Here is a 25277-nt window from a genome sequence, read left to right as displayed (position 1 = left end):
ACCATACAACATTGTTGGAACCACTGTTCCTTCAAACATACTCATTTTTGCTTTCCGAGATAATGTTCTCGACTTCCACACATTCTTCAAGGCTCCCAGAATTTTCGCCCCCTCCCCCACCCTATGATCCACTTCCGCTTCCATGATTCCATCCGCTGCCAGATCCACTCCCAGATATCTAAAACACTTCACTTCCTCCAGTTTTTCTCCATTCAAACTCACCTCCCAATTGACTTGACCCTCAACCCTACTGTACCTAATAACCTTGCTCTTATTCACATTTACTCTTAACTTTCTTCTTTCACACACTTTACCAAACTCAGTCACCAGCTTCTGCAGTTTCTCACATGAATCAGCCACCAGCGCTGTATCATCAGCGAACAACAACTGACTCACTTCCCAAGCTCTCTCATCCCCAACAGACTTCATACTTGCCCCTCTTTCCAAAACTCTTGCATTCACCTCCCTAACAACCCCATCCATAAACAAATTAAACAACCATGGAGACATCACACACCCCTGCCGCAAACCTACATTCACTGAGAACCAATCACTTTCCTCTCTTCCTACACGTACACATGCCTTACATCTTCGATAAAAACTTTTCACTGCTTCTAACAACTTGCCTCCTACACCTTATATTCTTAATACCTTCCACAGAGCATCTCTATCAACTCTATCATATGCCTTCTCCAGATCCATAAATGCTACATACAAATCCATTTGCTTTTCTAAGTATTTCTCACATACATTCTTCAAAGCAAACACCTGATCCACACATCCTCTACCACTTCTGAAACCACACTGCTCTTCCCCAATCTGATGCTCTGTACATGCTTTCACCCTCTCAATCAATACCCTCCCATATAATTTACCAGGAATACTCAACAAACTTATACCTCTGTAATTTGAGCACTCACTCTTATCCCCTTTGCCTTTGTACAATGGCACTATGCACGCATTCCGCCAATCCTCAGGCACCTCACCGTGAGTCATACATACATTAAATAACCTTACCAACCAGTCAACAATACAGTCACCCCCTTTTTTAATAAATTCCACTGCAATACCATCCAAACCTGCTGCCTTGCCGGCTTTCATCTTCCGCAAAGCTTTTACTACCTCTTCTCTGTTTACCAAATCATTTTCCCTAACCCTCTCACTTTGCACACCACCTCGACCAAAACACCCTATATATATATATATATATATATATATATATATATATATATATATATATATATATACATATTATCCCTGGGGATAGGGGAGAAAGAATACTTCCCACGTATTCCCTGCGTGTCGTAGAAGGCGACTAAAAGGGGAGGGAGCGGGGGGCTGGAAATCCTCCCCTCTTTTTTTTTCTAATTTTCCAAAAGAAGGAACAGAGAAGGGAGCCAGGTGAGGATATTCCCTCAGAGGCCCAGTCCTCTGTTCTTAACGCTACCTTGCTAACGCGGGAAATGGCGAATAGTTTGAAAGAAATATATATATATATATATATATATATATATATATATATATATATATATATATATATATATATATATATATATCGTTTACCCTCATTCTTCTCTTCATAAATAATATTTCCTTCACCTCCACTTATATTCCCTGATACCGACGAATCCACCATAAGCAAAGAGAAGTGACACTCTGTAGGAATTACTTGTGATGCCACTCTGACAACGCCACCTGCCGGCAAAGGCGGGTACTTATCATACTGCGACGTTGGGTGGCTGGCTGGAATATGGCGTAAATACGGGACAAAATCGATTGTCGATGCGGGCGGTAAACGGTGCAAATAACTGCTGAAATCTCCCTGAACCCAACATCGTGCCCAGGCGCGTAGCGGGAAGTGGAGGAAAGACAAGGCCTGAGGCAGGTGGGTCCAGTACTGCAGCAGAACGAAACAGCTCATTTTGCATCGTTGAGTCTTTTCTTCTACTGCTTTCAAAGGGACAGCAAAGCCAGACAACCTCGCATGAACCTTGGTTCTGTGGGGTCTTTTTCCACTAATTCCTCATGCTGGTTAAGACGGTGTTAGAGAGGAAGTTCTCCAGCTTTACCACAGAGCTCTTGTTGAGTACGTGGCTGTCCACTGATCACGATGGTGTGTTTTGAAAGGTCACCAGTACATGGGACTATGAAGCACGTAGCGTCAAACGTGGACCGCTATTGTCAGCAGCTCGCGCTGGAAACTTGGCTATTAGTATACCATAAGTATACTATGATACCGAAATCACAGCCCTCCATCCACATGCAAGACCCCATAGACCTTTCCGTGTTCTCCCCCTCTCCGCTTCATATGCCTTGTTTCAGCCCAATGATAGCGAATCATCTGTATACTCCAATTGGCTTTGTCCCTTGTACGCCTCGCACCTTCCTGCATGTTCAGGCCCCGAGCCATCAGAGCATCTATCACTCCATCCTTCCACCTCCTTCTTGGTTTCCCGCCTTTTCCTTGTTGCCTCCACTTCTGACGCGTATACCCTCTTAGACAACCTCTCCATACGTCCAAACCATTTCAGCACACCCTCTCCAGCTCTATCATTCATACTCCTCTTACTGCCACCTCTCTCTCTCTCTCTCTCTCTCTCTCTCTCTCTCTCTCTCTCTGCCTATCATTTTTCAGTATTAGATAAACCCTCCTCACACCACATTATGTCCCAAAAAAATTTCATTTCCAGCAAGTTCACTCAGTTCTTTAAATTTTTGACTGAGGCCGACGCCTCGCATCTATACAGCACCGAAGGGACTACTGTGCCGTCAAACACACCCATCTCTGCCCTCACAGACAGTGACCTCTCTCTCTTGCCACACATTCCTCAGTCCGTCCAAGACCTTCGCCCCTTCACCACACTGTGGCTCACCTCAGCTCTCATGGTTCCATCTACTCCCATATCCACTCCTAAGTGTCTAAAACACCTCCCTTCCTCCCAAGATCTCTCCATTCAAATTCACATTCCAAATTAGCTAGCTGTCTTTCCACTGCTAAACCCAGTGGCATTTATTCTTCTTTATTCTCAACTTTCACCGTGACTGTGTAGCAAGTGAAGTGCATCCAACAACATGAATAAAAGGCCTAAGGACCCAACAGTCCACCTTGTAGTAACGAGATGGACTTGAACCTTCCCTCCTTCAGTCACCTAAACACACCACTTGAGAACGACGATACGACACGACCGTTCTTCTGTCGCTCCCAAGGGGGACGACGCACCGTCGTTGCTCAAGGGGTTAGAAACCCCAGCCCTGCGACCAGGATGTGTCGACCAGCAGCGTCCAGGGTTTCTGGGAGCCTGGCAGTCGCTGCCTCTGACAGCATCAGCTGGCGGTGGAAATGCCAGAGTGATCTCAAGAATTCCTAGCGACGAGAATGTCATGAACATGACAACACTAACCTTTATGGACAAGAGTTTTTCATTTCTGTCACCTTGTACACCTTGTATGACTGCATGCCTTATACATATATATATATATATATATATATATATATATATATATATATATATATATATATATATATATTCATTTCTTTCATTTTCTTTTTTTCATACATTATTCGCCATTTCCCGCATCAGCGAGGTAGCGTTAAGAACAGAGGACTGAGCCTTAGAGGGAACATCCTCAATTGGCCACCTTCTCTGTTCCCTTTTTTTGGGAAATTAAAAACGAGAGGGGAGGATTTCCAGCCCCCGCTGTTCCCTCCCCTTTTAGTCGCCTTCTACGACACGCAGGGAATACGTGGGAAGTATCCTTACTCCCCTATCCCCAGGGATGATATATTGTTTCTAATACCTATTTCTTCTCCTCGAAGAGTAAAGCTGAGGATTTCTCTTGTTTCTTTTTCTTCTCCTTACTTCTCTAACACTGCTACCTTTAAGCCAGGTCAACGCACGCCTTGAGAACACAGTTCATTCCTTTAGTCATTTTCTTACGACCTATTTTCTTATCTGATCAGGTTATAACTGGGGAATATTATGCCTGTGCCATAGATAAATACACACACACACACACACACACACACACACACATATATATATATATATATATATATATATATATATATATATATATATATATATATATATATATATATGTACCATCTCCTTGGTGTAGTGGTTAGCGTTCATGACCGTGACGGATTCACTGGCCGCCCAGGGTCGAGCGCAAAAGTCTGAATCCTGGTTGAGGCAGTTGGTCCACAGATAACCCAGCTGTTCATCCATCTCTAGGGGTTGTTTGATAAATTGGTTACCTGTATATCGTCTGACTGTTATATTTCTTTCTTGTGTCTCCCCTAATGATGTGATAATTACATGAAAGTGCACTTGGGAACTTACCGTGCCACATTTCCCCGTGGATTCATAGGAATATACTTGATCACGCGTTCAACTGTGATCCTTTCCAGTATATATATATATATATATATATATATATATATATATATATATATATATATATATATATATATATATATATATGTGTGTGTGTGTGTGTGTGTGTGTTCAGTTCTATAACTGACACTATTTGCGCTTTCCTATAACATGAATAAAAAGTTTATATTTCCATTATATATATATATATATATATATATATATATATATATATATATATATATATATATATATATATTTTTTTTTTTTTTTTTTTTAACTATTCGCCATTTCCCGCGTTAGCGAGGTAGCGTTAAGAACAGAGGACTGGGCCTTTTTTGGAATATCCTCACCTGGCCCCCTCTGTTCCTTCTTTTGGAAAATTAAAAAAAAAGAGAGGGGAGGATTTCCAGCCCCCCGCTCCCTCCCCTTTTAGTCGCCTTCTACGACACGCAGGGAATACGTGGGAAGTATTCTTAATCCCCTATCCCCAGGGATAATATATATATATATATATATATATATATATATATATATATATATATATATATATATATATATATATATTTCTACTCTTACTACACTGATCTATGATCTTCACATCTCTGCCACTACTACACCCAGCATCGAAGGGAACCAGTGATCTGCTGCTATTGGAACCCCTTTGTGCTCCTCTCTCTCTCTCTCTCTCTCTCTCTCTCTCTCTCTCTCTCTCTCTCTCTCTCTCTCTCTCGTTATCTGGCTATCTATATACACGAAATGTGATCAAAAGATTTTAATACACTGTCCATAAAGCCGACACTATGGAGGTAGTGTATGACCGTGAACAATGAGGCCAGACAGTAAATCAGGCTTATTATTTTTCTCGAAGAGGGTCTGATCCTCTTGAGAGATAAGAGTTGGCAGATACCGCCACCAGGGGTTGGAAGATGGTCGATGATGGTCTGTACCCTATGACAACGCTGCTTCACACACATACACGTACAGAGCCACTGTATTCACCTGACCTCCTCCTCCTCCTCCTCCTCCGTGTGATTCTACTGTTGCCAGAAATCAAAATGAAGGTGAAGGCAAAAAATGTGATGACATTCCGACCATCCATAAAACCGTGAGAGCGGAACTCAATCACTTGACGAGTGAAGACTTCCAGGGTCGCTTCCACGAGTGGCACAAACGTTGCATGTCATCAGAGGAAGTAAGATGACTTTGAAGTGGACTGCTTATGAAAATGTTGTATGTGTTCGATTCTCGAACATGTCTTACAACTCTCTGATTACAGCTCGGGTGAGTGTGTGTGTGTGTGTGTGTGTGTGTGTGTGTGTGTGTGTGTGTGGGTGGGTGTGTGTATGTGTGTGTGTGTGTGTGTGTGTGTTAGCGATGTAGCGCCAGAGCACAAACGAAGAAAAGCCACATCCGCTCACATCTATTTTCCAACTGTTATGTGTAATGCACCGATACCACAGCTCCCTATCCACATCCAGGCCCAACAGAAATCCATGGTTTACACCAGACGTTCCACATGCCCTGGTTCAGTCCACTGACAGCACGCTGACCCCATTATACCACATCGTTCCAATTCACACAATTCCATGCACGCCTTTCACCCTCCTGTATGTTCAGGGCCCGGTCGCTCAAAACCTTTTTCACTTCATCCTTCCATTTCCAATTTGGTCTCCCCCCTCTTCTTGTTCCCTCCATTTCTGGCACATATACCCCATTGTTAATATTTCCTTACTCTCTCCAAATGTTCATACTATTTCAGCACACTCTCTTCTGCTCTCTCAACCACACTCATTTTACTACATCTCTCTTACCCTTTTATTACTTACTCGATCACATCACCTCGCACTACATATTGTCCCTAAACATTTCATTTACAACACATCCATCCTTCTCTGCACATCATTTCTAAAACATGCCTCGTATCCACATAATATTGCTGGAACTACTAATCCTTCAAGTTTACCTATTTTTACCCTCCCAGATAAAGATCCCTCTTTTCACTCATTCTTCAGTGCGACCAGAACCCTCGCCCCCTCACCTACCCTATGACTCACCACCGCTTCTACGGTTCCATTCGCTGCAAAGTCCACTCCCAGGTATCGAAAATACTTAATTTCCTCCAATATTACTCCAATCAATCATGCATCCCAACTAACTTGTCCCTTAACCCTGCTGAACCTAATAACCTTACTTTTAATCACATTTAGTCTCAGCTTCCTCCTTTCACACACTCTTCTATAGTCAGTCACCAGCATATTTATTCCTTCCCTGTAAGTACCTCCCAAATACATCCCACCAGCTGCCCCTTTCAGCACACTTACATCCAAAAGTCTCTCTTCTGCACGCCTATCAATCATATGTAATCCAGAAATCATTATGATTATCATACAAACTTAGAACCCACGATCTAGGTGCTCGAGCAACTCCAAAGCTACGCTACACACAGTAGCAGGGACAGTACACACTCATGCGAGAAGTTGGTTGACAACTCTGAGTGTACTCTGTCTCGTATAGGTGACGATGATACAGCCTCGCCAAAGGTAACTCTCCACTCAGTGTAGCCTCATGCATATGTGTATAGACGTAAGACTCGTTTCTTATGGTCTTATACTATGTGTTCTACCAGTCTAAAGAAAATCTAACTTTTCCTAGTTAAAACTTCAAATTAATTTTAATCTTCTCCCTTGACTAGCTATGTCAGACGTGGTACATATCAAAGCACAGTATGTACATATATATAAAATAAAAAGAGAAACCATGACAGATGATCAACAAGTATACATAACTGATATGAAGAAAGTTGTCAACAAATTTATGCAACGAAAACGTATTTTCATTTTATTCCTTACACCTGTGACACCACCCACAGCAGCCCACTGTACAAAATTAAAGACAAACTATAATAAAAACGCCTTCCTTAAGTCCGTCTGTACGTTTGTGTGTGTGTGTGTGTGTGTGTGTGTGTGTGTGTGTGTTTGTGTGTTAACCCATTCTCCCGTCAGTAATGGCCCAGTGCCACACCCACAACGTCCCCCCAGGTTCACCATATCACCTTCATCTTCTCGTCGTAAGCTGAGGGACGGTAGGACGAAAAAGCAGCGGAAGGAAGGCCTACCACCACTAACCCAGTTGGTCGGGCCAGGATAGAACATGGAGCGGCCAGCGGAACTGACTGAAGAATGAAGAAAACGGGGCAGTATGTCGTCACGACCTTCCAATGGAGGTATGTTTGTTACAAGTTGGTATGTGAATATAAGGAATATTTTGGTAAGGGGATATGTTCGAATATGGCAGGAGCAGAGTATGTTGGTGAGGGAGTATGTTAGAATATGGTAGGGGCAAGGTATGTTGGTGAGGGAGTATGTTAGAATATGGCAGGAGCAGAGTATGTTGGTGAGGGAGTATGTTAGAATATGCCAAGAGCAAGGTGTGTTGGTGAGGGAGTGTGTTAGAATATGCCAGGAGCAAGGTATGTTGGTGAGGGAGTATGTTAGAATATGGCAGAAGCAAGGTATGTTGGTGAGGCAGTGTGTTAGAATATGGCAGGGGACTAGGTATGTTGGTGAGGGAGTATGTTAGAATATGGCAGGAGCAAGGTATGTTGGTGAGGCAGTGTGTTAGAATATGGCAGGGGACTGGGTATGTTGGTGAGAGAGTATGTTAGAATATGGCAGGAGCAAGGTATGTTAGTGAGGCAGTGTGTTAGAATATGGCAGGAGCAAGGTATGTTAGTGAGGCAGTGTGTTAGAATATGGCAGGGGACTGGGTATGTTGGTGAAAGAATAAGTTCGCGGATCATGTTGCTTTATTTCATAGAAAAAGAAATGATAATTGGGAATCATACTGAAGTATGCTTAGGTTCAAATAAGTTGCTGAAGGAGTGAGCTAATGAGGGATTATATGAGAAATAGCGAAGAGGTATGTTAATGAGGGATTGTGTCAGAATATGTTAGCGAGGCAGGACCTATGTTAGTTGGGGCTTATGTTTGAGAATGGGAGTGCTGCTAAGGGAGTATGTTTATAAAGGATTATATTAGTCTATATCATGAATTATATATATATATATATATATATATATATATATATATATATATATATATATATATATATATATATATATATCTTTCTTTTTTCTTTCATACTATTCGCCATTTCCCGCGTTAGCAAGGTAGCGTTAAGAACAGAGGACTGGGCCTCTGAGGGAATATCCTCACCTGGCCTCGTTCTCTGTTCCTTCTTTTGGAAAATTAAAAAAAACGAGAGGGGAGGATTTCCAGCCCCCCGCTCCCTCCCCTTTTAGTCGCCTTCTACGACACGCAGGGAATACGTGGGAAGTATTCTTTCTCCCCTATCCTCAGGGATGATATATATATATATATATATATATATATATATATATATATATATATATATATATATATATATATAAAATGCATAGAGAAACAAAAGGATTTGTATATGGTACTTATGGATCTATAGAAAACATATGATAGGGTTGATAGGGATGTCTTAAGGAAGGTGTTACGATGAGGAGTTTTTATCGAGAGGTGTAAGGCGTGTGTGGGATTAAAAAAAGGAGGGTGGATGGTAGCAGGTGAAGGTGTGCCTGCAGCAAGGGTATGTGATGTCACCATGGTTGTTTAATCTGTTTATGGATGGGGTGGTGTGGGAGATTAATGCAAAGTTCTTGGAGAGACGGACAGACATGCATGCATTCCGTGAGGGTGGTGAGGAGGAGAGGAAATGACACGGGTTGTGTTGGCAGAATCGAATGAGAAACCAGCAAAAAGCTGATTTCTGAATGTGAGGTATGCTTGATGGTATAACAGCCCCGTCTGTGTTGTATGGATGCGAGGTACCGGCCCAAAATCAACCAGTACAAAGAGGGTATGTGTGTGCAAAATGAAATGCTTGAGGACAATAAGTGATGTGAGGAATGCTGATCGAATAAGAAATAATAGGATAAAAAAGAAAATAGATGTGATGTTGAGAGGAGTATGAATGAGAGAGCTGAAGATGACGAAATGGTTTGAACTTATGGAGAGGACGAGTGAAGAGAGGTAGACAAATAGGGAAATATTTGTTAGAAATAAAGGGAACGAAGAGAAGGAGGGAGATCGACGACGAGATGGAAGAATGAAGTGAAAGAAGCTGTGAGTGTTTGGAGCCTTGATCACGAAGGAAAGTGTAAGGTCAGCGTAGGATGGAGCTAAAGTGTGACCTGCTGTCAATGGGTTGAACGAGAGCTTATGCAGCGGTCTGGGAAAACCTGGCCGTGGATAAGAGGTTGTGGTTTTAGTACAATACACACGACAATCAGAAAGTGGACGTGAGCAAACGAAGCCATTGTTCGTCTGTTCCTGGCATTACACGTGGAACTTCGATGAAGTACGAGAGAAAAAAAAACAGTATATGAGGGATGTGGTATGTTTGTGAGGGAGTATGTCTGTGTGGGAGTGCGTTACACTTCGTAAGGGACAAAGTGCACTGTACAGAGAGTATGTTAGTTTGATATTCTGGACGAATAATTTGGGGGACAGACTCAAGGTGTCTATTTGCCGTTCTTGCATCAACTTACTAGTAGAAATATCGACTTACAAAAGGAAAGTTCTTCAGTCAACGAGATTCCAATAATTTTTCCTTCATAAGACATACAGAGAAAAAATAATATCCATGCAAATCAAGCTAGGTTAGGTTAGGTTAGGTCTGAGTTCTTCATTCTTTATCAGTTAAGTTAGCTAACCTAACCTAACCCATCCTGACCTGACCTAAGGTTAACCCATCCTGGCCTAGCCTAACCCATCCTGACTTAACCTAACCCATCCTGACCTAACCTAAAGTTAACCCATCCTGCCACAGCCTAACCTATTCTGAGACTACCCTAACCCATCCTGCCCTAACCTAATCTATCTTGCCTTAAGGTTAACCCATCCTGACATATCCTAACCCATCCTGATCTAACCTAACCCATCCTACCCTAAACTAACCCATCTTGCCCTAAGGTTAACCTATCCTGCCCTAACCTAACCTATTCTGGCCTACCATAACCTAACCCATCCTGCCCTAAAGTAACCCATCTTGCCCTAAGGTTAGCCCATCCTGCCCTAACCTAACCTATTCTGACCTAACCAACCATACCTTAACCTTAAGCACTTTGCACAGAAAAAAATCAATAAAAGTCCCCCTTTTCGGATTTCAGATTAAGAAATGGAATGAATGTCTTAATTGCAACATCTTTTATTTTCTCCTATAAGTTATGTCGACTGAACCCCAGCGAAAGCGGCACAGAGAGAGATAATGACCGAATTCTGTAGGGGTAAGTTAGGAATGGGATATGTTGAACAAGAACACTAGTAACGAAGGATTGTGATATGGTATAATCATAAGGGACAGAGTATGTTGGGTGGGATGTATGTTACTGTGGATATGTTGAAATATTTTACGAAATCTGGGTGTGTGATTGAGGGATTATGTTAAGGATGAAGTATATTGCTGAGGGGTTGTGTTAGGGATGGAGTATATTGCTGAGGGATTATGTTGGGCATGGAGTATATTGCTAAGGGATTGTGATAGGGATGGAGTATATTGCTGAGGATTTATGTTGGGCATGGAGTATATTGCTAAGGGATTGTGTTTGGGATGGAGTATATTGCTGAGGGGTTCTGTTAGGGATGGAGTATATTGCTGAGGGATTGAGATAGGGATGGAGTATATTGCTGTGGGATTGTATTAGGCATGGTGTATATTGCTGAGGGATTATGTTGGGCATGGAGTACATTGCTAAGGGATTGTGTTAGGCATGGAGTATATTGCTGTGGGGTTGTGTTCGGGATGGAGTATATTGGTAAGGGATTGTATTAGGCATGGAGTATATTGGTAAGGTCTGTTGCTGAGGGATTGTGTCAGTGATGCGATATATTGCTAAGAGTAATATGAGGGATTGGCTATACTGGTGATGTTATGTGAGAATATGTTAGAATACTCTTACGAGCGTTATACTGGTGAAGGATCATATCAGTGAAACATACTATTAGTGATGGAGCATACTACTGTTAGACTACGTCGTTCAAGCAGTATGGTAGCCGGAGTATGATCCAGGATATACCCGTGGGAGTGTATGTTAGTCAGAAGGCGTGTTTGTTTGAGAGAGTTATGCAAATAAGGAAGTCTATATTGAGATATAACACTGAAGGGTTATATTAGTGAGGATATGTCAGTACTGGAGTATACTACTGAAATGGTACGTTTCGTTAAGGAATGTGGTAACGTGAGAGTATGCTGTTCACCGAGTATATCAAGATGATAATTAAGTGTAATTCTATCTCATAGTGTATATTGGTGAGGAAGTATATTAACAAGAGTGTGTACTGGGCTTCTAGAAGTATGTTGGCAAGGGAGTATGCTGGTCGGTAATAGGTTAGTGCATAAACATATTGGTGGAGGAATATACTGGTGAGGGAGTACGTTGGTATGAGGATAAGCTGCCAAGGGGAATTGTTGGTGTGGGATAATATGTTGGTAAAGGAGTATGTTGGTGGGATAAATTGTTGGTGTGGGAGGGTGTTGGTGGGACATGTTGGTGAAGGAATATGTTGGTGGGATAATATGTCGGTGAAGGAGTATGTTGGTGGGATAATATGTTGGTGAAGGAGTACGTGTGGAAGACGGAGAAAAGGAAACTTGACGATCCATGACGAGGTTGTACGTTAAAACTAGAACTAACACAGAAATGGAAACTAGTAAAAAAAAAAAAAAAAAAAAAAAAGGCACGTCCAAACCCACCTCTCCCTCTGGCTCAACTCCCGACTGGAGAAAGACGAGGAAAATACTGTGCACTCCTGTGTGTGTGGGTCGGTGGGTGTGTGTGGGGGGGACACATACCACCATGAAAAATCTAAAGGTAAATTTGGGCTGGAAAAATCATAGTTCTTACCAGTGTGACGACCACTGTAGTGGGGCCCAATCCTGAAAAAGAAAGTCAGCGTTAAAAATCGAAAATTGAATATGAAATTTAACAATGTGTTGGTATGAAAATACCACTTCCTGCACGGTGCAAATATCTATTCATAGATAGATTTACAATCACCTCAGGACGACTTTTGAAAGGGTCCAGGTGTTACCCAAGACCCTTTCCCATGTCCAAAGTCGCGCTACACTCAGTAGTAGGGACAGAGAGGACTCCTTTGAAGCGAGAAGTTCCTTCGTCTACTGAGGATGATACAACTTCGTCAGAATTGGCTTTTCACTCGCAGTAACATCTTATGATTTCATTTGTGAAGGGAGAAAGTTAAGAGTAAATGTGAGCAAGGTAATTAGGTCTGGAAGGGAAAAAGAGTCAGGTTAGTACGAGTGTGAATTTGAATAGACAGGACCTCTGGAAAAAGTGGGACTTATACGTTACCTGGGACGTGGCACCGAATGGAACTATGGAGGCTGACGTTAGCCAAAGGGTGTATGAAGGGGGTAAGGTCCTGGACGCATTAAGAAATGTGTGGGAAAAAGGAGACCCATTGTCACTGAGGACAAAGATGGGGATGACTGATGGAATGATAGTTCCAACGATGTTGTATATGGATGCGAGGCGTGGACTCTAGATAAATGCGGACAGTGGTTGGTCTGTACTGACTGGTGTTGGACGGCGGGACTCAAGTGTGATGTTGGAATTTGAATAACTTTGTTAAGTATTGGTACCTGATGATGAGGTGGATTGTCTCCACAAAACATGTCGTGCCACATGTATAGAAAAATATAGAAAAAGTTACATGTTAGATACAATTGTATCATCTACTGAAGTGCGATTTCACCAAATATATATATATATATATATATATATATATATATATATATATATATATATATATTGTAATAGGTCACAGTGGCTCGTGATCTAGTATTTGCGGATAACTACGAGGAAAACGAAACACAATAAGTTCCCAAGTGCACTTTCGTGTAATGATCACATCGTCAGGGGAGATACAAGAATGAGACAGAACACTTTGAACAGTCAGTTGATATACAAAGAAGATGAGGAGCTAAGACGCCGTTGGTAAACAAGCGTTACCGGATGGTGGTGTTCGGGTCTGGCATCATGCCTGTCATAAAATTTTATTATGTGAACAAGAAAGGGAACTTGTTTACAAATTTTGTCCACGACAAAGCTCACCAGTTTGTATAGACCTTCACTGATACTCACTTTACAATTGTTTGTGTCTTTCAAGAGAGAATATATCATTAGTGATGGGTCTCTGATGTCTCCCATTATCATAACACTTCTGAACTTGTTATTCATTTCCTCACATCATCATGAACTGTTTTACCCTCTGAATTCCTTCACCTGATCAGCTACTCTTTAACTGACTCCTGTCGAAGATATGGAAATGTTTTGAATTTTCAACCTGCTTCGTCGTCAATATCTTTTTTTTCTCTCTCTCCACATTTCTCTGATCCTCCTATCTTCTGCAACACTCGCTCCTTGTTCTCTTGCACCTTGAATTTGATGCATGGCTGATGAGTTCCTCCGCTACTGCACATCTCGAAGTCTACCCCCCTTCGTTGTCTGACCTCTTTAATCAAACCTTTCTTCCCTCTTTCTTAACCCTCCCTCTCGTATTATAAATTTCACAGACCTCCTCCATTATAAATTTCACACAATCCATTGGTTCCGGCTACCAAACTTCATTGGCTAATCTGTGTCACCGTAGAAATGGTTAAGTTCTGTGTAGTTTCCATAATTACATCTTCTCCGCAAGTCCTGTCTCATCTCTGGTCTATTAACGGCCTCGTCCGACTCGTCTACCACATCATCAAACTTAAGCATTACATGAACACTTTGCTCCAAGTGGAGGGTATATCATTATCAATATCCATGCTAGTGCGTGTGCGAAGATAAGATCTTAGTAAGTGAAGGTTGACCCAACACCTCTCTCGTCCTTAGTGTGTTCACAGACATATACTGGTAGTGGATAATTTTCATTTTACATACTTAAGGCATTTGTGTTTCTCCATGGTTCCCTTTATCACTATGAGAATCCAGATTTCCCCACCTCTCAGCCTCATGACTGGAAAAATTCCTCCCCCTTGTTAATACTTGTTAATACTTATCATAGTGAGAAGTGTGTGATTTACTGACTCGAGTAACAGTACCAACCCGATGGTTCTTTAGCTATCGTTATCGTGTGGTCGTTCGGGATGATCGTTCGGATTCGTTGGAGGAATGACATGTCAGTGAACACCACTGACCACCTCCTTCCTACAGTTACCCCCTCCCACCACCATCTCCCTTTTCCCGTTCTGTGTTGACTTGAGTGGGCCATCTACGTCTGTGTCCCGAACATTAAGTCTGTCTCTTATTGGGAGAGCCAGTCACCTCTCTCTCTCTCTCTCTCTCTCTCTCTCTCTCTCTCTCTCTCTCTCTCTCTCTCTCTCTCTCTCCCTCAACTTCACTATCATGTACCCCCTCCGGACACAAGAGGTGACGTGACATCTCATCACTTCATCAAGCTTCGTTTCCACAGCACAATAATTTATCAGAACCATTTACCCTCCCCTTCCCTACGCGATCCTTAAATTCCCACTGTTTACCATGTCCTGCTCCCATCTGTCAGCAGTGGTCAAACACTCCTGACCTCTCTACAATGCCGGCAGGGGAGGTCTGTCTTCCGATTTTTGCATTCTCACTATATATTTTTTTCTTCGTTATTTTTCCTCCACTTCCCTTGGTGTGTGTGTGTGTGTGTGTGTGTGTGTGTGTGTGTGTGTGTGTGTGTGTGTGTGTGTGTGTGTGTGTGCGTGTGTGTGTGTGTGTGTCTTTCTGTCTGTCTGTCAGTCTGTCTGTGTCTGTCTGTCTATCTGTTTGTCTCTCTGTCTGTGCCTGTCTGTCTGCGTGCGTGCATGCGTGCGTGCTTGTGTTTCTTGTGTGTGTGTGTGTGTGTGTGTGTGTGTGTGTGTGTGTTGCCGTACTCTGCCTGCATGGCTTCACAATGCAAATGGAAAAACTCTCCACTGACGTCGGTTGACAAAAAAAAGAAGCCTCGTCAAAGAACTTCTCACTTCAAGAGTCCATCCTCTCCCTGCTCCTGAATGTAGTGCAGTCATGTAACTGCAAGGGGGTCTTTGGAAAGGGGGAGAGAGGTCCTAGGTAACGCTATTATCAACCAAAGTATTATGAAAGAATGACCAAGAAACGATAACATAAGATTAATAGTCGTACACTCATCTTGTTACCCAGGCCCAACCCCTTCCTCCATCCATCCCACCCCACACCCCTCCCCTACAAAGCCATTTCCCCACCTCCCCCTCCCCAATTTAACCACCTGGCACCACCTCCCAACATCCCCTTTCACGGTCAGGCCAGTGTGCTGTCGAGAATGGGAGAGGAGAGAGGGAATTTTTGAGGAGGAATTTCAATAAAAACTTTATAAATTATTTGCACCCGATGAGGTGGATTGCCTCCGTGAAACATGGAGTGATATCAAATGTATAGAAAAATTCATATGTTAACTAAAATTGTATAAATTTCTTATAAGAACTACTGAATTGCGATTTCACCGACATAACTATCGTCACGGACTAGTGTGATCAAAACACACACACACACACACACACACACACACACACACACACACACATGGTTTGGGTATATGGAGAGAATGAGTGAGGAAAGATTGACCAAGAGGATATATGTGTCAGAGGTGGAGGGAACGAGGAGAAGTGGGAGACCAAATTGGAGGTGGAAAGATGGAGTGAAAAAGATTTTGAGTGATCGGGGCCTGAAAATGTAGGAGGGTGAAAGGCGGGCAAGGAATAGAGTGAATTGGATCGATGTGGTATACCGGGGTTGACGTGCTGTCAGTGGATTGAATCAGGGCATGTGAAGCGTCTGGGGTAAACCATGAAAAGTTGTGTGGGGCCTGGATGTGGAAAGGGAGTTGTGGTTTTGGGCATTATTGCATGACAGCTAGAGACTGAGTGTGAACGAATGGGGCCTTTGTTGTCTTTTCCTAGCGCTACCTCGCACACATGAGGGGGGAGGGGGATGGTATTCCATGTGTGGCGAGGTGGCGATGGAAATGAATAAAGGCAGACAGTGTGAATTGTGTGCATGGGTATATATGTATGTGTCTGTGTGTGTATATATATGTGTACATTGAGATGTATAGGTATGTATATTTGCGTGTGTGGACGTGTATGTATATACATGTGTATGGGGGTGGGTTGGGCCATTTCTTTCGTCTGTTTCCTTGCGCTACCTCGCAAACGCGGGAGACAGCGACAAAGCAAAATAAATAAATAAATAAATAAATATATATATATATATATATATATATATATATATATATATATATATATATATATATATACATATATATATATATATATATATATATATATATATATATATATATATATATATATATATATATATATAAGACAAGATATTTACCTTCGGATTTTATCTCAACCAAAGGAAAGACAAAAAAAAATTGCTACAGCCTTAAGAGAGGTAGTGAAGGCCAGACCTCACAGTGAGGCAGGGCCTCCACTCCACTAGTGAGGGACGGGCGGCCCCCCACGCCAGACCTCACAGTGAGGCAGGGCCTCCACTCCGCTAGTGAGGGACGGGCGGCCCCCCACGCCAGACCTCACAGTGAGGCAGGGCCTCCACTTCGCTAGTGAGGGACGGGCGGCCCCCCACGCCAGACCTCACAGTGAGGCAGGGCCTCCACTCCGCTAGTGAGGGACGGGCGGCCCCCACGCCAGACCTCACAGTGAGGCAGGGCCTCCACTCCGCTAGTGAGGGACGGGCGGCCCCCCACGCCAGACCTCACAGTGAGGCAGGGCCTCCACTTCGCTAGTGAGGGACGGGCGGCCCCCCACGCCAGACCTCACAGTGAGGCAGGGCCTCCACTCCGCTAGTGAGGGACCGGCGGCCCCCCACGCCAGACCTCACAGTGAGGCAGGGCTGCCAATCCTCCCCTTAATGAGGATGGACAGCATCCAAGCCAGGCCTCACAGCGAAGTTAGGGATGGACGTTACTCCCTCATCCCCTAGTGAGGGACGGAGAGCAACCACCTCCTCACAAACAGCAGGGCAGGCAAGCACGTCACTCCCACAGTGAGGGACTGGCAGCAGCCACACCTCATTGCCAGAAGAGCGGTTCACCGTCATCACACGCCTCTTAACTGCCAGGCCCGGGTAAACCACGCCACGCCCTCAGACGCGGCTCGTGCACCTCCCACACCCATTATGCTACATCTGTGAGGCTACACCCATTAAATTACAGCCATGAGGCTACACCCATTAGATTGCGGATTACAGCCATGAGGCTATACCCATTAGATTACAACCATGAGGCTATACCCATTAGATTACAGCCATGAGGCTATACCCATTAGATTACAGCCATAATGGTACTCCCATTAGATTACAACCATGAGGCTATACCCATTAGATTACAGCCATGATGTTACTGCCATTAGATTACAGCCATGAGGCTCCACCCATTAGATTACAGACATGAGGCTCCACCCATTAGATTACAGCCATGAGGCTCCACCCATTAGATTACAGCCATGAGGCTACACCCATTAGACTACATCCATGAGGCTACACCCATTAGACTACTACCATGAGGCTACACCCATTAGACTACTACCATGAGGCTACACCCATTAGACTACTACCATGAGGGTATACCCTTTAATATCATACTCATTAGACTACAGCCACGAGGCTATACCCATTAGATTACAGCCATGAGGCTCCACCCGTTAGATTACAGCCATGAGGCTACACCCATTAGATTACAGCCATGAGGCTACACCCATTAGACTACATCCATGAGGCTACACCCATTAGACTACGTCCAATATGCTACATACATTACAATTCACCTATCAGACTACAACCATTATACTATAACCAGTAATCTATACATTAGGTTACACCCCTTAGAGTACATCATCTAGGCTACAAATATTAGGCTACGTCCATTAGATTACACCCAATAGGCTACATCTATTAGACTACGTCCCATAGACTATACTCATTAACACCATCAATTATATTGCATCCATTAGGCTACACGCATCAGACTAAATCCATTAGACTATAATAATTAGATTACATCCGTTAGACTACATCCATTAGGCTACACCCATTAGACAAACTCCATGAGGCTACAACCATTTGACTTCATCCATTAGACTACGTCTATTAGGATACACGCATTAGTTTTAAGTCCGTTTCGCTACACCCACTGAATTACATCTATTAGACTACACCCATTAGGTTACATCCATTAGACGACATCCATTAAGCTACGTCCGTTAGATTACATCTACAAGAGCACACCCATTAGGCTACATTCATTAGACTAAACCCATTAGGTCAAGCCCATTATGCCATACCAATTAGACATCCATTAGCTAAACCCATCAAGTTTCACCATACCCATTAGGTCACTTCCAATAACCCCCTGATCATCAAGTTACACTCAACGGATCACGCCCATTAGATCGTACCCCTTGGTCAGTAGCAGTTAACATCAAACCCATTAATTAGATCGTGCTCAGATCCCATCATTTCCATTAGATTAGGTCTGGCAGATATGACCCAGGGTATGTTATTATCATCTATCCACTAATATATGGTACCCATTACGTCAACCGTATGGTATAAAGGGGTTTTTTATGGGTTCCGGTCCTTATAAACGATATGTCTAAATCGGGATATCGGTCAGAGTGGAAATATCTCTTTAAAGAAACGACAGAAGTTCTCCGATAACACAATGTTCTTCATTTGTTCTACATGCCTGTTATCTTTCTTCACTCCATAATGGCTCATGGACCGGGAGTCGACCGAGATAAATCACAAACCAAGAATATATTAAGCCAAATACTCGATCACAGTCTGGGTTGGGGAGGGAAGCCAAGTCTCCTCAGACTGGACGTTGGGGGAGGTAGCCAAGTCTTCTCAGACTGGACGTGTAGGGGTAGCCAAGTCTCCTCAGACTGGATGTGGGGGGAGGTAGCCAAGTCTCCTCAGACTGGATGTGTGGGGGTAGCCATGTCTCCTCAGACTGGACGTGACGGTAGCCAAGTCTCCTCAGACTGGACGTGAGGTTAGCCAAGTCTCCTCAGACTGGACGTGGGGCTAGCCAAGCCTCCTCAGACTGGACGTGGGGTAGCCAAGTCTCCTCAGACTGGACGTGGGGGTAGCCAAGTCTTCTTAGACTGGACGCAGGAGCAGCCAAGTCTCCTCAGACTAGACGTGGGGGTAGCCAAGTCTCCTCAGACTGGATGTGGGGGATAGCCAAGTCTCCTCAGACTGAACGTGGGGTAGCCAAGTCTTCTCAGACTGGACGTGGGGGTAAACCAAGTCTTCTCAGACTGGACGTGGAAGCAGCCAAGCCTCCTCAGACTGGACGTGGGAGCAGCCAAGCCTCCTCAGACTGGACGTGGGAGCAGCCAAGCCTCCTCAGACAGGACGTGGGAGCAGTCAAGCCTCCTCAGACTGGACGTGGGAGCAGCCAAGCCTCCTCAGACTGGACGTGGGAGCAGCCAAGCCTCCTCAGACTGGACGTGGGAGCAGCCAAGCCTCCTCAGACTGGACGTGGGAGCAGCCAAGCCTCCTCAGACTGGACGTGGGAGCAGCCAAGCCTCCTCAGACTGGACCTGCAGGTAGCTGGAAGACGAGTTCCCCAGCTCACCCGGAGCCAAGATTTCATTTACCTTCATCTCTTTTCACAATCAGACGGTATACACTTTACAGATAATCATAGTGTTCGTTCGTTTCACAAATTACACTGGGCTGGGGTAGAAGAAAACTTTTGATACTAAGGAACATAGAGAAATATATGTAATAAATGTAATGCGATAATTCCGTGCGCACCGTCAAGCTGGCGTCTTTACGAGCGGCAGATGTATTTTCTGGTCTAGTTCCTCCCTCGGGGATGGAGGAGGAGGAGGAGGAGGAGGAGTCGTGTATTAGCGGGAAAATATATGATACCGGGGTCTACTGTTATGATGCGGAGTCTGCTGTTAGCCACAATAGCACGACCCTTTGTGCCCAACGCTACGACCACGAATGCACGACCCCGTAGGAGAGAAGGGGAGGGTGATCTACATAGCTGCTGATATGTCCTTAAACCTTCATGAACCCGGCCCTAGAACTAGGCTACCATAACTCGAGGATCGGAGTGTTGGTCAAGGGGCCACATCTACACGTCACAACCGTACCAAAACAGAGGAATGTCGTGTGTCTATAATGATCCTTATCTTCGTCCCAGTTTAATCTCAGGGGTTTAAATTTCTACGAGATTCATATTATGTTACGTAATTGGTTTTTTTGTTTTTTTTTTCCTGCGTGTGCCGGGAAATTTGTCTCATGGCAGTATTGGCTACTGTGTCTTAGGCTGTAATTCTGTCTCCCATCTCCTACGGTTCTTATTACGTTAGCATTATTTTGTAGATTTCTCAGTGGAAGAGAGAGAGAGAGAGAGAGAGAGAGAGAGAGAGAGAGAGAGAGAGAGAGAGAGAGAGAGAGAGAGAGAGAGAGAGACAGACAGACAGACAGACAGACAGACAGACAGGCAGACAGACAGAGACAGACAGAGTTGAGAGACCTTAATGAAAAATAACATCCATGAAGTTACACTGATTCTGAAAGGTTACCTCTGGCGAGGATGTGTCAATAGGGGTACAGTCTCGTCAAAGAAATTCTCACTTCAAAGAAGCCTACACTTTCCTGCTACAGTGAGTAGTGCAGCTTGAGGCTGCATAAACCTTTATATATATATATATATATATATATATATATATATATATATATATATATATATATATATATATCTTTTCTTTTATTCTTTCGTACTATTCGCCATGTCCCGCGTTAGCGAGGTAGCGTTAAGAACAGAGGACTGGGCCTTTGAGGGAATATCCTCACCTGGCCCCCTTGTCTGTTCCTTCTTTTGGAAAATTGGAAAAAAAAACGAGAGGGGAGGATATCCAGCCCCCCGCTCCCATATATTCACGAAGCAGACACGTGACGATCACAGATGAACTTGAAGGCCACGAGGGAAAATCAAAGCAGGAAAACTCGCTTAAGCGCTTTCGTGTATTACACATACACTGAAGCAAATAGTAACAAATCACAGTTGGAGGAAAAAATACGGAGACACCAGTAGATGTTAAAAGGATCACGAGTCTGTGAGTTACCCAGGGCCTCTTTCTAGAGGCTCCTGCAGCCCAAGACTGCGGATGTATACAATCCACAAAGAGTTTCAACGCCCGGTAAAAACACACACAGACCAGTAGGCCCTATTACCACCATGTCTGAGCAGAAATTCTGTTCAGATCCAGGCTGCAACCTCAAATCATCTACAGATTATGAAAGACAGACGAAGATATCTTTCGCTCTAAATGATAAAGGGAAACATACTTTGACCGAGGAACAGACATATGGGAAGGGCGTGCTGCAATTATGTTAGTCTGTAAAGGAAAGACAATGTATTACAGGTATGAGAGAAATAGTGTCACCAGTTACATGTAAGAGAGAGAGAGAGAGAGAGAGAGAGAGAGAGAGAGAGAGAGAGAGAGAGAGAATGGACGAACGCAGTTTAAAAGTGATTCACCCAAAATATCTTGGATTGTTTGTAACCCAAACACTCGACTTAAGATTTTCACCAGAGAACTGGACAGGTATTGGACTTAGATTCTTGTGAGACATAATAAATCAGTCGACCGATAATCGAAATAATGAAGTTTCAGTTTAGGGGCACCATAACAATGAATTGTTGATCTAAATATACTTAGCAGATGTGATTTGGCTTTGAAGAGTGTGACTGGAGTATTTTCCATTAGTATATGGCGATAGTGGGGAGGGCTGTGATGATCATGGGGTATTGTAGGGTAAATGAGAGGGAAACAAATCTGAAAATGAACACAACCTATGAAAACCTCATCTAATTTCCCCTTGACACCTAAATTTGCCTTATCTTCCGGCGTTGTTCGAAAAACATATGAAAGTTACAGAGTCCATTGCATTCAGTTGCTGGGAGTTTTGTTCACTGACAGCGTTTGCTATGTTCGCTAAGCGTGTTTACTTGTCATCACACGTAAACAATATGGCGAACGGGCAGTGAATCTTGTTCCGTGTGTATTACATGGATTCAGTCGGTAAAAGGACGAGCAACGATATAGTCTTAGTAACCCATTGGCATAACCTGGGATGAGAGAAGAGAGGGGGGGGTGGAGAACCATGGTTAGCCTATTCACAACCATTTTGTTTTCCCTTAGTTAATGTCACACTGCTTTGTACACAGGAACTACGAGAAAAGAGTGCCGCGTTGGGTATGGATGATCATCCCCAGGCCCTCTTGCATCACCTATGAAGAGGATCGAAACACACCGGTCCTCCTGTCTCTCTCTCCATTCATCACTTGGACCTCATCCGACAGAAGCTCCTGCACCATTCCTGCCATCATCAACTCTTCCAACCAGACATCCGACGTCCTCGGGGTGCATTTCCACACCACAACAGCAATGAGTTCGTCCGAGCTCGCACTTAACGAACTTTACAGGAGCAGCCAGTGTTAACATTATCCATTCCATTTATTGTAGTCCATGTTTATGTTAAATGTACTTCCCTGTAAATTCTCGGTCTTTGGCTGGTTTATTTTTTTCAATACTAACACACACACACACACACACACACACACACACACACACACACACACATATATATGTATATATATATATATATATATATATATATATATATATATATATATATATATATAACGCCAAATCCTTGACTAGGTAAGACGTGTGTGTCAGTGGCGCTCTCGAGCAGCCTACAGGTCGAGATGTCGACCTTGAACTCTCTCCTCCACCCTCCAGCTCGATACTTGAATTATGCCTGATTGGACCAACCTACCATCTTCACACAAGAGTGTCTCCCTTCAATGAATTTGACTGTGTGCAAGAGATAAACAAATTTGAACCTTTACCAGTGAACCGGTAACTCACTCGAGAAGACTAGGCCCGAGAGATGCGGTCGCCTTAGTGTAAACAACTGGCCACGGCCCCTGACCGTTGTATTTGTGACCCACCCAGCTGACCAAAGAAGTTGTGACCCACCCAGCTGACCACAGTTGTGACCCACCCAGCTGACCACAGGAGTTGTGACCCACCCAGCTGACCACAAGAGTTGTGACCCACCCAGCTGACCACAGGAGTTGTGACCCACCCAGCTGACCACAGTTGTGACCCACCCAGCTGACCAAAGAAGTTGTGACCCACCCAGCTGACCACAAGAGTTGTGACCCACCCAGCTGACCATACAAGTTGTGACCCACCCAGCTAACTAAAGAAGTTGTGACCCACCCAGCTGACCAAAGAAGTTGTGACCCACCCAGCTGACCACAGGAGTTGTGACCCACCCAGCTGACCACAGGAGTTGTGACCCACCCAGCTGACCACAGGAGCTGTGACCCACCCAGCTGACCACAGGAGTTGTGACCCACCCAGCTGACCACAAGAGTTGTGACCCATTCAACTGACCACAGGAGTTGTGACCCACCCAGCTGACCACAGCCATCCCATAAATTTCCTCGAGAGTCAAAGGAGAGCGATCGGCTAACCGACGTCTGTCACCACAATCACTTTGGATCGACCAGTGCTTGCTTGCTGTACAGATCCAAGAATTGTCCTGTGCCTACTGCTTCGACTATCATCAACTATCCAGGAACAAAAATGCACAGCGAAGCAAGCAAACAAAATACCTCAGTGTTCTCTCATAGTTATGTGTACGTCAGTTACAATATCATTGTAACGCAAACAACGTTAAAGCATCACTTGATGTTCGCCATTAAATACACATGTCCACACAGTACTACAGTTCAACCAGGATGTAACTTGACATCACATAATGTTCACCATCACATACATAATGGATGTCAACTCCGCACTACTGCAATTAATTAACCAGTTACCATTATGAGCCACGACTTACGTAATTCTTCAACTGTGTATCAGCAGCTGAATGGCCGCTTGAAGTCAATAAACAGTTCTTTATTATGTTTTAATTTTATCAACATTTACTATCATATATGCATGTTGCAAGAGGTCACAGTGGATATATATATATATATATATATATATATATATATATATATATATATATATATATATATATATATTGGAAAGGATCACAATTTTGCGCGTGATCAAGATATTCCTATGAGTCCACGGGGAAAATGAAACATGAAAAGTTCCCAAGTGCACTTTCGTGTAATAATCACATCATCAGGGGAGACACAAGAGAGAAATATAACAGTCAGTTGATATACATCGAAGAGACGAAGCTAGGACGCCATTTGGTAAGTGCACTTGGGAACTTTTCGTGTTTCATTTTCCCCGTGGACTCATAGGAATATCTTGATCACGCGCAAAATTGTGATCCTTTCCAATATATATATATATATATATATGTGTGTGTGTGTGTGTGTGTGTGTGTGCGCGCGCGCGCAATCCACGAAGTGAAATCCAACTCATATGCAAATGACCTCATAATCACATCACAACATTGTGGCACCATAAAAACAACAACAGACATGTAGCATTACATTACGCAATGAAAAAGAACGACACAGATCGTCTGTACCCTCATAGGAATCCACCATCGTCACTCTCTTAACCAATTATAATTGACATTAATTCAACCAATCTTCTCCCATGACCCTGAATGGCCACATTCACAACACAAATGATAGTTACTTCCCATACTACAACCGTCAACAAAACGGATATGAATAAGAGAAGACAAACGACCTCGAATGATTCACAAGCATCGGCTGCGAACAAGAATAAGAATCCTTCAGTATCCCTCTCAAACAG

At 43.5% G+C, this 25277-nt stretch overlaps 1 long non-coding RNA gene across 1 annotated transcript; it reads left to right on the top strand.

The window, feature by feature from the left end:
• Positions 1-4932: 4932 nt before the first annotated feature.
• On the top strand, positions 4933-24456 carry LOC139750836 (uncharacterized). The gene is made up of 2 exons (XR_011713233.1): positions 4933-7602; positions 22703-24456. It is a non-coding gene; the product is annotated as an uncharacterized lncRNA (long non-coding RNA).
• Positions 24457-25277: the final 821 nt, after the last annotated feature.

The sequence above is a fragment of the Panulirus ornatus genome, chromosome 1 (genome assembly GCF_036320965.1).
Source record: "Panulirus ornatus isolate Po-2019 chromosome 1, ASM3632096v1, whole genome shotgun sequence".
Taxonomy (NCBI): Eukaryota; Metazoa; Arthropoda; class Malacostraca; order Decapoda; family Palinuridae; genus Panulirus; species Panulirus ornatus.
Note: the sequence above shows the minus strand (reverse complement) of the source record. Positions and strands in the feature narration are given on the sequence as shown.